This window comes from Ciconia boyciana, chromosome 7 (assembly GCF_034638445.1).
Source record: "Ciconia boyciana chromosome 7, ASM3463844v1, whole genome shotgun sequence".
Taxonomy (NCBI): domain Eukaryota; kingdom Metazoa; phylum Chordata; class Aves; order Ciconiiformes; family Ciconiidae; genus Ciconia; species Ciconia boyciana.
The window spans coordinates 22,059,811-22,072,840 of NC_132940.1; the positions used below are offsets into that span (position 1 = coordinate 22,059,811).

Here is a 13,030-nt window from a genome sequence, read left to right on the forward strand (position 1 = left end):
AATACCCTGGCTCCTATGTACAGCTATATTCTGTATTTTGGCTTTCACTATATTTTAATGAAGGTCGTTTTTTTCTTTGCAGAGTGAATTTGCATTTACTTTTAACTAAGTAGCCTCAAAGTTTATAGGGGAGTAAAAAGTGGGGTGCCTCCAACCATTCACGCTTATTCTCCTCAACGATGCTAGCTTTGAAATATCTACAAGATGAAGGTCTCTTCAAAAGTAGAAATAGAATTTGACTTAAAAATATGTTAAATTTGTGTTTTACAGGGACATAAGTATGAGTTGCTCAATAGCCATTCTGATAACTAAGTAAATATTCATATTTTTTAAATCTCCCCAGAAAGGGATCCCTACAGTAAGTGTCAAAAAAAAAAAGTCTGTTTGCAATATGAAAATTATTTATGTTTTCTGAACAGGGTGGATCTTCCACATATAGTGGTGCTGGATCTTCCACATATAGTGGTGCTGCATCTTATGGTCAGGTAAGTATTATTTGTCTCATACATCAAAAGCTTAAGCTTGCTGTGTTGGTTCTTATGTGCACTGCGTTCTATATTTCAGTTCCTTTTAAGTGATGACCATGGAAATGCCATTTTACCTTTTGTTTCTCTTTACTTTTATTTACCCCTTTACAACTCTAAACGTTTCCATAATGGAGGGAAGGCGATGCACTATATACACTATCCTGCTAACTGTGCCACTGTGACTATTCAATGCTTTAACTACTGTATTGTTTATGCATTAGCTCATTCAAAAGGAAAATATTTTGTGCATTTACTTTACACACCTTACTTATGCAGAAGCTGTTGAAAGTCTAGGGGAATGCACATACTATATTTGAAGTCTGTATTTATTGATATGAATCTCATTGTGGGATCATTCTGTAGGGACCATCTTATGTTTTGTTTAGCAATACATTTTAACCAGCCAAAGTCATATAGAATTATTTATTAAAAATAATATAAGATATGATCCAGATTGCTTTTTCATGGAAAATTGTGTCATGTTGCTACTTCTAGTGCAGGATCTAGAAAGAAAGCATAGACAATGGGATTTTTGAATGTAAAGAATGGTTAATTTTGCAAATGAACTTTATGTAAAATTTTTCCTTTTAAAAATGTGTGTTTACAAGGAGGGGGTTTTTTAACCTCTTCTGCTTAAATAACAGGTAAAGTTACATATTTTTTCTTTTCTTGCACATTCCCTGGTTTAGGTAAAATTGGAGATTCTAAGTGGCTGGTTATTTTTATTTTTCTATTTTATATTCTCCACAAGTAAGGTCATGTAAGAGTCCTTATTATATGAAAATAAATGTTTTTCCATTATTTTACAGGATTCACCTCCCATAGGAGATGGTGAAACTGATGACAGTGTAAGCATTTCTTCTCAAGTGTATCAATATCAGAATTTACTACCTTTTTATTCTTTTTCTACAATACAACTTCCCTTATCAATGCTGCACAGACTACTTCCCTCTCCTTCCATCTCCAATTCACACTACACTTCATTTGTGTTTTTTCAATGCCAGACATATAAGATTCAAATTTCTTCATCTATATATTGCATGGGAATGGCCTGTTTTCATGTAGCGTGGTGAGAACTGCTTGCTTTTCTGTTTAAGAACATGCCTTTTCTCCTGACTAAAGTATATTTCCTATTAATTCTGGTGAAGCTGTTTATAAAACTTTCCAAGTTCAATGTCTCATTTTCTCAGAGTCTTGAATAATTGATTGTACTTTAACTGGTTTTCTAATAAGTCTGTTTTCCAGTGTCCTGGTTAGTAGGAAATTGTTTTCCACAAATTTTTATATTCAGCTGTGCACTTCAGCCCCAGGTATAGTGAGTCATTAGTTTCCACGCAGTTTCTATATCAAAATCTTCTTGTGGATATTCAGCAAAGCTAATTTATTAAAAAGCTAGAGGGCCCCAAGGCTGTATGGAAGAAACTAAGGTATAACAACAGTGGTGTGTACCACTAAGGTCTTACATGAACTAAGACAGGTTTTAAAGTGCTGATGTTTTCCCCTATAGTATTCTAAGAGAAAATTATATATATTGAGATGTGATCTCATTCCTTTATTACGCTATATCGGGATTCAGCTTCCCAAATAAAGAAATGCCATTCTCCAGAAATGAGCAGAGAAAGGACTTGAAAGAATGATGCTTATCCTACAGCCTACATCTTTAACCTTCCCAACAAGTCACGCAAACAAGCAGTAGTTTTCTTTGCCACCACCGTTGCTTAGGAAAAAAATAGAAATATTTGCCATGCAATAACTAGATTCTAATATTTTTAGGATTCCACCTCACCATCTGGCAGCCAGCAGAGTGAACGGGTAAGCACTCCTTCCTTAAGTGTTGCCAGGGTGTCTGCCCCAGTGCTTGGCAACTGCTAGCCACCTAAATTATATCTTGTGTGGGAGCTGGCATGGCAGCTTCCAGTGTGGGATAAAAAGTCCTCAAGCACAGAGGGAATGAAGATATGGCTGAAGTGTTAAAGTACTGCTAGAAATCCCAACTGATGCTGAGGTGTGCTCTTGAATCAAACTCACGTTACACACACAGTACCACAATTTACTTGTTCAGGTTGCTGAGCTTTTTTACTCATTGCCTGCCTGCAAAAGGCTTCAATACCATGATTTGTTCAGCATTTATTGTAAGTGAAACCCTTTGCTTTGTTGTGCTGTATGACTTGCTTATGAGGGCTTCCATTTTCCTGTCACTTTTACATGGCACCCATTTTATTTATTCTAATGAGAACTAAATGACACAGACTGAGAAATTATTTGGTTGAAGATACCAGAACTCTTTAATTGTTGTACCCAAAATAATATCTTTTACCAAAAGAGCAATTATCAACAAGCATAAAGGGGCATGTGCTGTTTTATACAGAAAGACCTTTTTTTGTTGTTATTGAACAATCCATGAGAGAAAACTAAGGAATGTGGAGAAGCAAGAAGCAGTGTTCAGCTTCCATCCTGATCTTTCCATGCAACAAAAGAAAGGAAGTTTTTGGTTTTTTCATGTAACTTCAATACATTTTTCCAGGATTTTTATTCCCCAGGAGGCAGCCAGTCAGGTGGACATGTAAGCATCTATTTTATTCATTATTTGCAGTTCCCTTCCAAAATGGCTGTTCTATTTAAAAATTATCCTCATGAGTAAATTATACCCAACTGTTTATCTCCTAGAATTTCTCATGATATCTGGTGTCATGTCTTGTGAAACCAAATGGCAAACTGTTTCTATAAAAGAAAAATTTTAAAATTTTTAAAATGTGTATATGACTATTCAACAATATAGTCTTGTTTTCCAGAAGCCATTTTAAACAAAAATAAATTGGGTCTACTTTTTGCAGGGATCATCTTCTCAAGGTGGTGGCTACTCCAGTGCACAGGTAAATACTAACTTTTTGTATTTTTGACCTGAAGTACCTGTTATACAAAAGCTTGAGTCCTCATATTGTATTACAGCAATTTTTTATCTGGGAGCCAGATTCATTTGGTACTCAAACACCTTTTCCTTATATATCTCTACATAAAAGCCTGAGTGTAAGCAGAGTGATTGAAATACAATTCATGTATTAACTGATGTTCTAACATCAGGAAACAAATTAAAGTATTAAACATTTGGTATTAATATTTTTAAATATAAATATTTATATATTAAATATATATGTATATTTAAATATTATATAATATTATATAAACAAATATTTAATTATACAAATAATATATAAATGTACATGAAATGATTATAAATTTAGACATATTTATATATGCTTATATATGTTTATAAATATAAAATATATTAAAATAGATATAAATATTTATTTATATAAATATTATATTGATTAAATTTAAATATTAATTTATATATTTAAAATATAAATTACTTTTTTTTTCAGGATTCATCCTCATCCGGAAGCAGCCAGTATGGTGGGCAGGTGGGAAATTATTTTTCTTCAGTGGTTTTTTCCTCCCCGCCCTCCCAATGTACATATTTCAAGAAAATATTACCAGATTGGTAATACCTAAATTTTCAGGCCCCTGTGGGGGTTTTTTATCCTCATTATTATTTCTATAGCTAAAATTGGGTTCCTAACCTGATAGATCTTATGAAAAATAGTTTAGAGAGTAAAAGACAATACATTGTAGTCAAATATACATATCAAACTTAAAGAAAATCTTTTAAATTAAAATATAACATTTACAGGGTTCAAATTCTTCAGGAGGCAGCCCATCTGATGGACAGGTATGCTTTTCTTTCTCCACACTGTTCAGTTGTGCTAGTGTCAGGCACTCACAATTACTTTGCGTATCTTTCCTTCACAAAAACTGTTTTCCTTCACCACTGCCCTTTTTGCCCAAAGCCTCAGCAACACGTTACTTTCTTTTGCCCTGTCATTCAGACATCCTGCAGGCCAGAGTAGCCAGTAGTAACTGTCTGAATGGCCATTGTATTTGGGCTTCCGTACCTGCTTTGGTGCTAAATATTTTTCTTCTTACACATTTCATGCAGATGGAATGTGGAAAGTGAGGCACTGAATGGTGAACCCCTGGCCACCTCTCAGTTAGTTTTATCAGAGTAGAAATCACCTGTTTTCTGTAACATTTGTAGCATGAAAGAGTACTGCATGTATTCCAGGTCCTTTGGCCTCTCTAGGGAAAAAAAAATTGCCTTCTGTAGTATTACTCAGAAGTTTTTTACTCGTCCTTCTGGTGAGTAAGGTTTTTAAGATAAAGTTTGTATATAACAAATTTGAAGATAATAAAATTAGAAGTTTTTTGCCCCATCAGAGCAATAAGTTCAGGAATAGTTGTATAGGATGAAGAGAACAAAAAAGAGACTAATTTCTAGAAGTTGGGCACTTCAGCAGTTATGAATGAAACTTTATGGCTTGCATACCTGGGATGGTAGAAGAAGTAATTTGAGTTGTAACTGGAGTTCCTTTCAGTCCTGTGCTCTTGATATCTTAAATATTTCCTGCATTCTTTACAGGGTGGATGTGATTGTTCTGGGGGAAGTTCTGTAAGTGTTATTTGTTCATTATACATTTTCTTTTACTAAATTATTCAACTGGAAAATTATCTGTGGTCCTATTTATTTCTAACTTATTTATTTGAATGCACTCTTAAATTTTATATTCATTTTTCCTTTGGTGACTTACATATCACTGACATGGTAGGAGTTATTTCTCTTTATGCCAAGAAGAAGAATTTGGAATCATAGAATCATTTAGGTTGGAAGAGACCTTTAAGATCATCAAGTCCAACCGTTAACCTAACACTGCCAAGGCCACTGCTAAACCATGTCCTTAAGCACCACATCTACACATCTTTTAAATACTTCCAGGGATAGTGACTCAAGCACTTCCCTGGGCAGCCTGTTCCAATGCTTGATAACCCTTTCAGTGAAGAAATATTTCCTAATATCCATTCTAAACCTCCCCTGGTGCAGCTTGAGGCCATTTCCTCTTGTCCTATCACTTGTTACTTGGGAGAAGAGATGGGCACCGACCTCCCTACAGCCTCCTTTCAGGTGGTTGTAGAGAGCGATAAGGTCTCCCCTCAGCCTCCTTTTCTCCAGGCTAAACAACCCCAGTTCCCTCGACCATTACTCATAGGACTTGTGCTCCAGACCCTTCACCAGCTTCATTGCCCTTCTCTGGACACGCTCCAGCACCTCAATGTCCTTCTTGTAGTGAGGGGCCCAAAACTGAACACAGTATTCAAGGTGTGGCCTCACCAGTGCCAAGTACAGGGGGACCATCACTTCCCTCGTCCTGCTGGCCACACTATTTCTGATACAAGCCAGGAACTCCCAAAGTTGGCAGCAAGGTGTATTCTCTGAGCAGTGACTTTCAGTTACCATATAGTATTTAGAGAGATGTGTATCTCTTCTCAAAAAAAAAAAAAAATTGATTGCATTAAATAGCAGAATTAATTGACAAAAGATCTGTTGTGAAGGGAAGCTAAAATAATATCATCTACAAAATTGCCAACCATAAAAAGTTGTCTCAGAAATCAATGTTTACCAAATAAAAAAAAACCAACCCAAATCTGAGCCACTTCTCATTTGTGCTTTTAAGTCCATATGGAATTATTTAGATTGTGAAATAGGGTAATACATACTTTCCAAAGCAAATCATATGTGGTCAATCAACACGTAGTATGTAAAGGACATTCCTGCACCTTGGGTAGCATTCTTATTTTCTAGGCAATGAGTCATGGGTAGATACAAAATGATACTTTGTGATTTACGGTCTTCCAAGCCAAAAAAGACTATTTGCTGTCTTGGCAAATTAAGAAAAGTAAGTGAAGTGTAAGTGTAATTTAATTTCAGATTGTGATATTCTTCCTTTAAAATACCATAGAACAGGCATTCTAAGGGGTTTTTTTTTCATTTTTAGTTTATGTGCAAAGACAAAGGCTAATTTTTCTTTTTTTTTTTCTCCCCCCTCCCCCCCCCCGGCCAGGGTGGATCCCCTACCTTAGTCAGAAGTGATTCCTCTGCAAATGTAAGCAATGCTCATGAGCTTTTAAGCATGCCCTGTGTTTGTTTTGTCAATATAACGGCTAGACAGGCTGAAAAGAGTCAGTACCTAATAGAAGTCATACACTTACGAAAATAATCTACCTTAGTTACAATTAAAAATACACACAGGACATTCATGCAGCACTCACAGTTTCTCTTTCCATTTGAAATAGTATTCATTCAAAGAGAAGTCTTTGAATTAAAAAAGTTGTTTGGCCCAAACGCAGGTACATAACAATATATATACTTACTTCGGGAGTCAGTTCCATGGGCTTCCTTGGAATTATGTCAAAATATCCCCTAAGGACATGGACTTATGTGTTTGTATTCCTCTTAGATCATTTACTGCAAGAAAGGTTAGTGTTCATAGATCAGTAATTTAATGATGCTAGCCCTCTCATATGGATAAGAGCTCTTTCGCAGGAGAGACCTGTTTACAGCGTTCCCAAGACCAGTTCTGTTCGCCATGTGTTAGAAAGTCATGCTGTGTATGTCACTGGAGCTCTACATGTGCTGCACTAAAGGCAGAAAAAACATTTGGGTCTTTTTGTATCTAGCACAGAACTCTGTGGCATTGTTACCAGACTGCTAGCTGATACAAAGCTGGCTTGGACACAGCTACATAAATGTACCATACAAAAATTTAATATTACATTATAAATAGGACTGGTCTTGTGCTCCCTTGTAGGAAGGAGGAATGTGTATATATCTACAGTCAGGAAAATATTCTTACCCACTTGTGTTCTACATCCTTCATATTATTGATGTTGGGATTTGTTTCCTTTGAAACTTCCAATTGGGACTGATTTTTTTTTGTTTTTTACTGACTTGGTTGTCTTTGGACAGCAGTTCAGAATCAGGGATTGTGTATAAAGATTGAGGGAACATAGTGGTTGTGTCTACATCGACAAGTACTGCAAACTGCTAGGATTGTTTCACTCTACAGAGTGAAACAATCAGTTCTGGTGAACTGATGGCCACACTACACACATTTCAGGAAGGGTTTGCTCTGGTCTGGTCCCATGGACCAAAAGCCCATTTACTATCTGAATGCATTAAGTGTGCCCCTAGAAAGCATTCTACAATTTAGTTTAATCTGAAAGGCATCGAATTAATTCACTCTGAGACCGCTCCATGATGCAAAACAAACTACAGTGAGTGGCAACTATCAGGGGTTTTGTCTCAAAGGCACACTCCTGATCTGTACTTTAATGCATAGATGCACCCAGTACCTCAGCATGCGAGAATGGCTTTTGCATACTGAATGTAGATCTTAGTTCTCCCCCAACTTTATGTTGCAGTCTACCTCAGAACATTGTCTTTAATATCTTCTTTACAGGGCAACTGAAAAGTCATTTTACACAGTTAAGATTCCTTATGAAGGACACATTTCTGATAGATGCTTAACATTACATACTAAACACAAAACAGTTTCATTTCTTTATGAGCTTAGGAGATCTTGTGGAATCTCAGAGTACTCAAAAGTTCTGTAGTACTCTGCAAAAATGAATATTAAAAGCTTTTTGTGGGGATGTCATTCTTCAGTGTGCTGATTTTAAACTGAAAGAAATAAGCTGCCTATCATTCAGTCACATCCTTTGAAGCGAAATAACTGGTATTTCCTTTCTGAAAGGGCTCTGGAGGCAGCCATTCTGGTGGGCAGGTACACACTAAATTTTAGATGTATTAACAAAGTAGAGAAAGCTAGATTTTTACATTTTGAGTGGATTTTAAACCCAAGCAAAAAATTTTAAAACAGAAATTTATATACTGCTGTCCTTCAAGAAGTTTTGCTTTAAAATAGTTCTGTTAGAGAAAAATAACTGGTTTCTTTTTTTTTTTTTTCCCCCCCCAGGGCTCATCTTCTTCTGGAGGCAGCCAGTACAGTAGCCAAGTAAGCACTCATTCCAAAAGGAGAGCCAGCTTGCCACTTTTGAAAATGATAGTTATTCACAAACTCAATGAAATTCAGTTTTGATATGGGAACTATGTTTAAAGAGCAAAAACTCAGTAAATTAAATTCATCATTGAGTATGATATGTCCTAAAAATTATACATGATGGCTTTTTTAGTAAATAGTGCCCTTGTTTTCATGAAACTTGCATAATGAAGCTCACCAAAAAAAATAGGTGTGGGGAAAGAATGAATTAAAATGTAGCATTTTTGATTCCTAGTGGACCTAATTCCATTAAGAAGAAAAACAAATCCAATATCCCCTCTTTAAAGAGACCTCTTCTTGTATGAGGTTTCAGTAAACTTGCTTGGTTTGGTTTTCAGAGTCCTGTTAGGTAGCCAATATTTTACTGCTGGCTTTGGCCCAGGATTCAGCTTTCCAAATAAAGAAATGCCATTCTCCAGAAATGAGCAGAGAAAGAACTTGAAAGAATGCTGCTTTAACCTTCCCAACAAGTCACACAAACAAAGCAGTAGGGTTTTTTGCCTTCCACACTTGCTTAGGAACTCAGGTATTTCCCCAGGTTAGCTTGTAAGGCTTGAACTCTAGTTGTTAAGGCATACTGAATGTCCTGCTTGCCTGCCTTCACTCTTACCTTGCTCTCTTGCTCCTATTGTCCTGGGAGAGTCATATCTTGATTTAAGGAAATCCTACAGCAGGTAATTCACTTATTTGGTATTCTTTACAGGATTCATATTCCTCTGGAGCTAGCCAGTATGGTGGACATGTAAGCTCTTACTTTTAATATTTTATATGATATATTTGTTTTACCATTATTTCACTCTTGACAAGTAAAGGATTATCCAGATAACTCAATTTAATATTTCAAGAAACTTTGTAGTGATTTATTCTGTGTAGTAGTATTGTGAATTCAAGGAAGACAAAAATATAGAGTTTATTCTAGGGAGATTACAAACAGTCAAATGACAAAATACAGATGTCTTTGCCGCTCATCTCCATGAATTATGTATTCAGAAATAACTGATTTTCAATATTATTCCAGGGGCCATCTTCTTATGGAGGCAGCCATTATGGTGGACAAGTAAGCATTAATAGTCCCTACTTTTGTAGTTTTGACCTATGCAAACTTGTAGTTTATTCATTGTCTACCCAGCTGTCTACCTTCGCTTTATTTATCTTAGTCTAAAATCTTCTCAGTAAATCTTTCTCTGTAGCATTCTGGTGCTACTGTGATTAAATAAAACAAGTTCAGATGAAGACCATTATTTAAGACTAAGAAAAAATAGAATGTGAAATACATGGTTGACTCAATTTGCTCCTGAAATTTGCAGGACTAGAGGTCACATCTTTCTGAAATAAATTAATACTTCATGAAGCTGACCAAAATTTTTAAAAGCTTCATGAAATGATTGTATGATTCCATGAAATGGGTGTAAAGAAGTTTCAGTTTCCCTTTTTGTTGATATTCAGGGTTCACCTTCCTCAGGAGGCAGCCAGCATGGTGGACAGGTGAGAATTCTTCCCTTGGAGTGTTTACTACTTTATCCAAGAGACTTGGTAGTTCTCCATGTAAAAGAACATTTTAAGGATATGGGGGTTTTTCTTTCATGTTTTATTTAATTTGTTGCTAGGTATATAGCAGTTATTAATGTACATGATACAAAGCCACAGGACAGTTTTTAGGAGATGTAATTTCTGATGCATCACGGTAAATGCAGATGAGTCTCACTCCTTTTTGCACAGTCTGGCTCAGTCCACTCAGTTTTGCACTGAAAGAAATTAGGTACTTCTCCTTCATATGGAGCATGGTTTAAAGGAGTACTATGACATGGATGTAGTATAATTCTTTTTGTTCAGGGTTCACCTTTTCCAGGAGGCAGCCAGTATGGAGGACAGGTGAGAATCAATTCCTGTGTAGTCCTTATCCTAACACACAGCTTCTACATCAAAACGTTGTACTTTTCTATTGACTGAAAAAAAAAAAAACATTTTGAGTAAACTCTGTTAATCTGGTAATAGATGATCAGGTATGTAAAGATATATGATCTGAAAAAATACAAAAACTGTGAAGGACCAGTACTTCTATTGTATCACAGTAAATACAGTTCTGGCCTTGTTCTACCCTCTGACCTGCCCTCCTTCTGGACCCATTTCCCTTCTGCTGCTGTCATGGTTTCTTAGCTCTAACAGTAAGGAGTGGCTGGAAGCAGATTGCATTCCTCCTCTGCCTCAACCTATGGAATACTTCACTTCCTTCAGCAAAATGCAATATAAGAGTTGATACCAGAGAAGTAGTATGTCTCAGGAGGGGAACAGGGTAGAAGGTCAGGAGTTGTTAATAGAAGGTGTTCCATGCCCTTGTGAAATGAAAGACGATGGATAGGGTTCATAGTGCTGCCTAGTGGTATAGCCTTTAATATGGAGTGAAATCCCCAACAAACTCATCCTTGGCCTCTGAAAACATTTATTGTCATATTTATTGGAGAGGGAATTAAAGGAGAAAGAGATTTTCAGTCCAAATACAGTCTCACAAAACTAGGTATATAATCCTAATGGCTCATGATCAGTATTATGGAAGATTCATATGTTACAGACCATCTCTAATTTGCATAGAACACATAAAGGAATAGGTTAAGTGTTTATCTTTCTGTAATCTTTCATTGTACAACAGAGAAAGAAAATAGTCTTTCTTTCAAAAACCCTTAAAGATGCTTTCTGATAGAGAAATAATTGGCAACTTTGCTTCAGGGTCCATCTTTCTCGGGTGGCAGCCGTTATGGAGGACAGGTGAGAATTGTTTTTCTATTTATGGGTTGTTTTTTCCATTGTTCACCTTTCTGTCTTTTTCTGTTTTGTGGAAACCAGAATATTTTATAAAGGGGTGGCTTACAGCAAAGCAGTGTTTAGGCAGAATAGATGAATATATGACCTTCTGCTGGGTCAGCCCACTCAGGAAAGAAAAACACGGGAGGCTGCCCTGAGCACACAATCCAGTGCAGCAGGACTACTCACACCTGCCTGAAGCTGACTTTGATATAAACTTTATTGTTCTGTTTAAACAGTAGCCATTGTAAAGGCCAATAGATTTCAGTATGGTTATAAAGGAAGTGTTCGCATTCCTGTGATATTTACATCCATGGAAGACAAATAAAAGTGTGTCTTTCTGTGACAGGTCTTAAGTTAAAGAATGTACAACAGATATAAATGCTTTCTCATTTCTTTAGGGTATAGCTTCTTCAGGAAGCAGCCAGTATAGCAGACAGGTAAAACTCCTGCTTTCATAGTATTTGCAGTTTTAATACACAGTTCATTAGGGAAACTGACATGTATTTTTTGAAAAAAAGGAACATTCTAAGAAAGAATAGCTTTAAGCCAAACTGAGTGAGGATTGCTAAGTATGGGTCTGTCTGGTATGTCAGATCATGATATGAGTGAATGATATAGGGTGATATAGAGTGAATGATCATGATATAGTGAATGATCTACATAGAAATGCTTCCTTAAACAGACTGTGGTTCTAAGAAGCCCATTTTTGTTGTTATGTTTAAAGAGAAGCAATCTGAAAAACTAAGGACCACAGAGAACAAGTGAGAATGTTACTCAGTAACATAATTAGTTACTAATTTTTTCCAGGGCTCCTCTTCAGGAGGCAGCCCATCTGATGGACAGGTATGCTTTTCTTTCTCCACACTGTTCAGTTGTGCTAGTGTCAGGCACTCACAATTACTTTGCGTATCTTTCCTTCACAAAAACTGTTTTCCTTCACCACTGCCCTTTTTGCCCAAAGCCTCAGCAACACGTTACTTTCTTTTTCCCTGTCATTCAGACATCCTGCAGGCCAGAGTAGCCAGTAGTAACTGTCTGAATGGCCATTGTATTTGGGCTTCCGTACCTGCTTTGGTGCTAAATATTTTTCTTCTTACACATTTCATGCAGATGGAATGTGGAAAGTGAGGCACTGAATGGTGAACCCCTGGCCACCTCTCAGTTTTATCAGAGTAGGAATCACCTAGTAGGCCTCCACTGGAAGTCATCTTTAGTGTTTTCTGTAACATTTGTAGCATGAAAGGGTACTGCATGTATTCCAGGTGCTCTGGCCTCTTCAGGGAAAAAAAAAGCAAACTATTTTCTGTAGCACTACTCAGAATTTTTTACTCATCCTTTTGGTGAGCAAGGTTTTTACTGTAAGTTTAAATGAGAAATTAGAAGGCTATATTTAAAAACTTGATCAGTAAGTGCACAGCTAGCCTGAAAGGATAGTGGAGAGAGAAAGAAACTACTTTTTAGATGGAGCTTGGTGAGTCTATGAGCAGGATTTTATAGTGTGTTTTCTTGCAGTAGCAGAAATTTGATTTACTAATTCAGAGGCCTCTTCCAGTCATAGACTCAGGATAATAAGTTTGGTTGTGTTTTATACAGGGTGGATGTGTGTGCCCTGGTGGAAGTTCAGTAAGTATTCTTTGTCTTTGTATATTTTTCATAGTATGTACACATACTGGAAAATTCCCAAGGAACTACATTTCTTGAAATAATTCTGTCTGTGAATTTATATGTATGATGAAAGTTTTTTTCACA

The 13,030-nt window shown here is 36.4% G+C and overlaps 1 long non-coding RNA gene across 1 annotated transcript; it reads left to right on the plus strand.

Annotated features, from left to right (window-relative positions):
• Window positions 1-1,337: 1,337 nt before the first annotated feature.
• On the plus strand, window positions 1,338-3,962 carry LOC140654881 (uncharacterized). Its single transcript, XR_012043558.1, has 4 exons — window positions 1,338-1,375; window positions 2,301-2,339; window positions 3,362-3,400; window positions 3,911-3,962. It is a non-coding gene; the product is annotated as an uncharacterized lncRNA (long non-coding RNA).
• The last annotated feature ends 9,068 nt before the right edge of the window (window positions 3,963-13,030 follow it).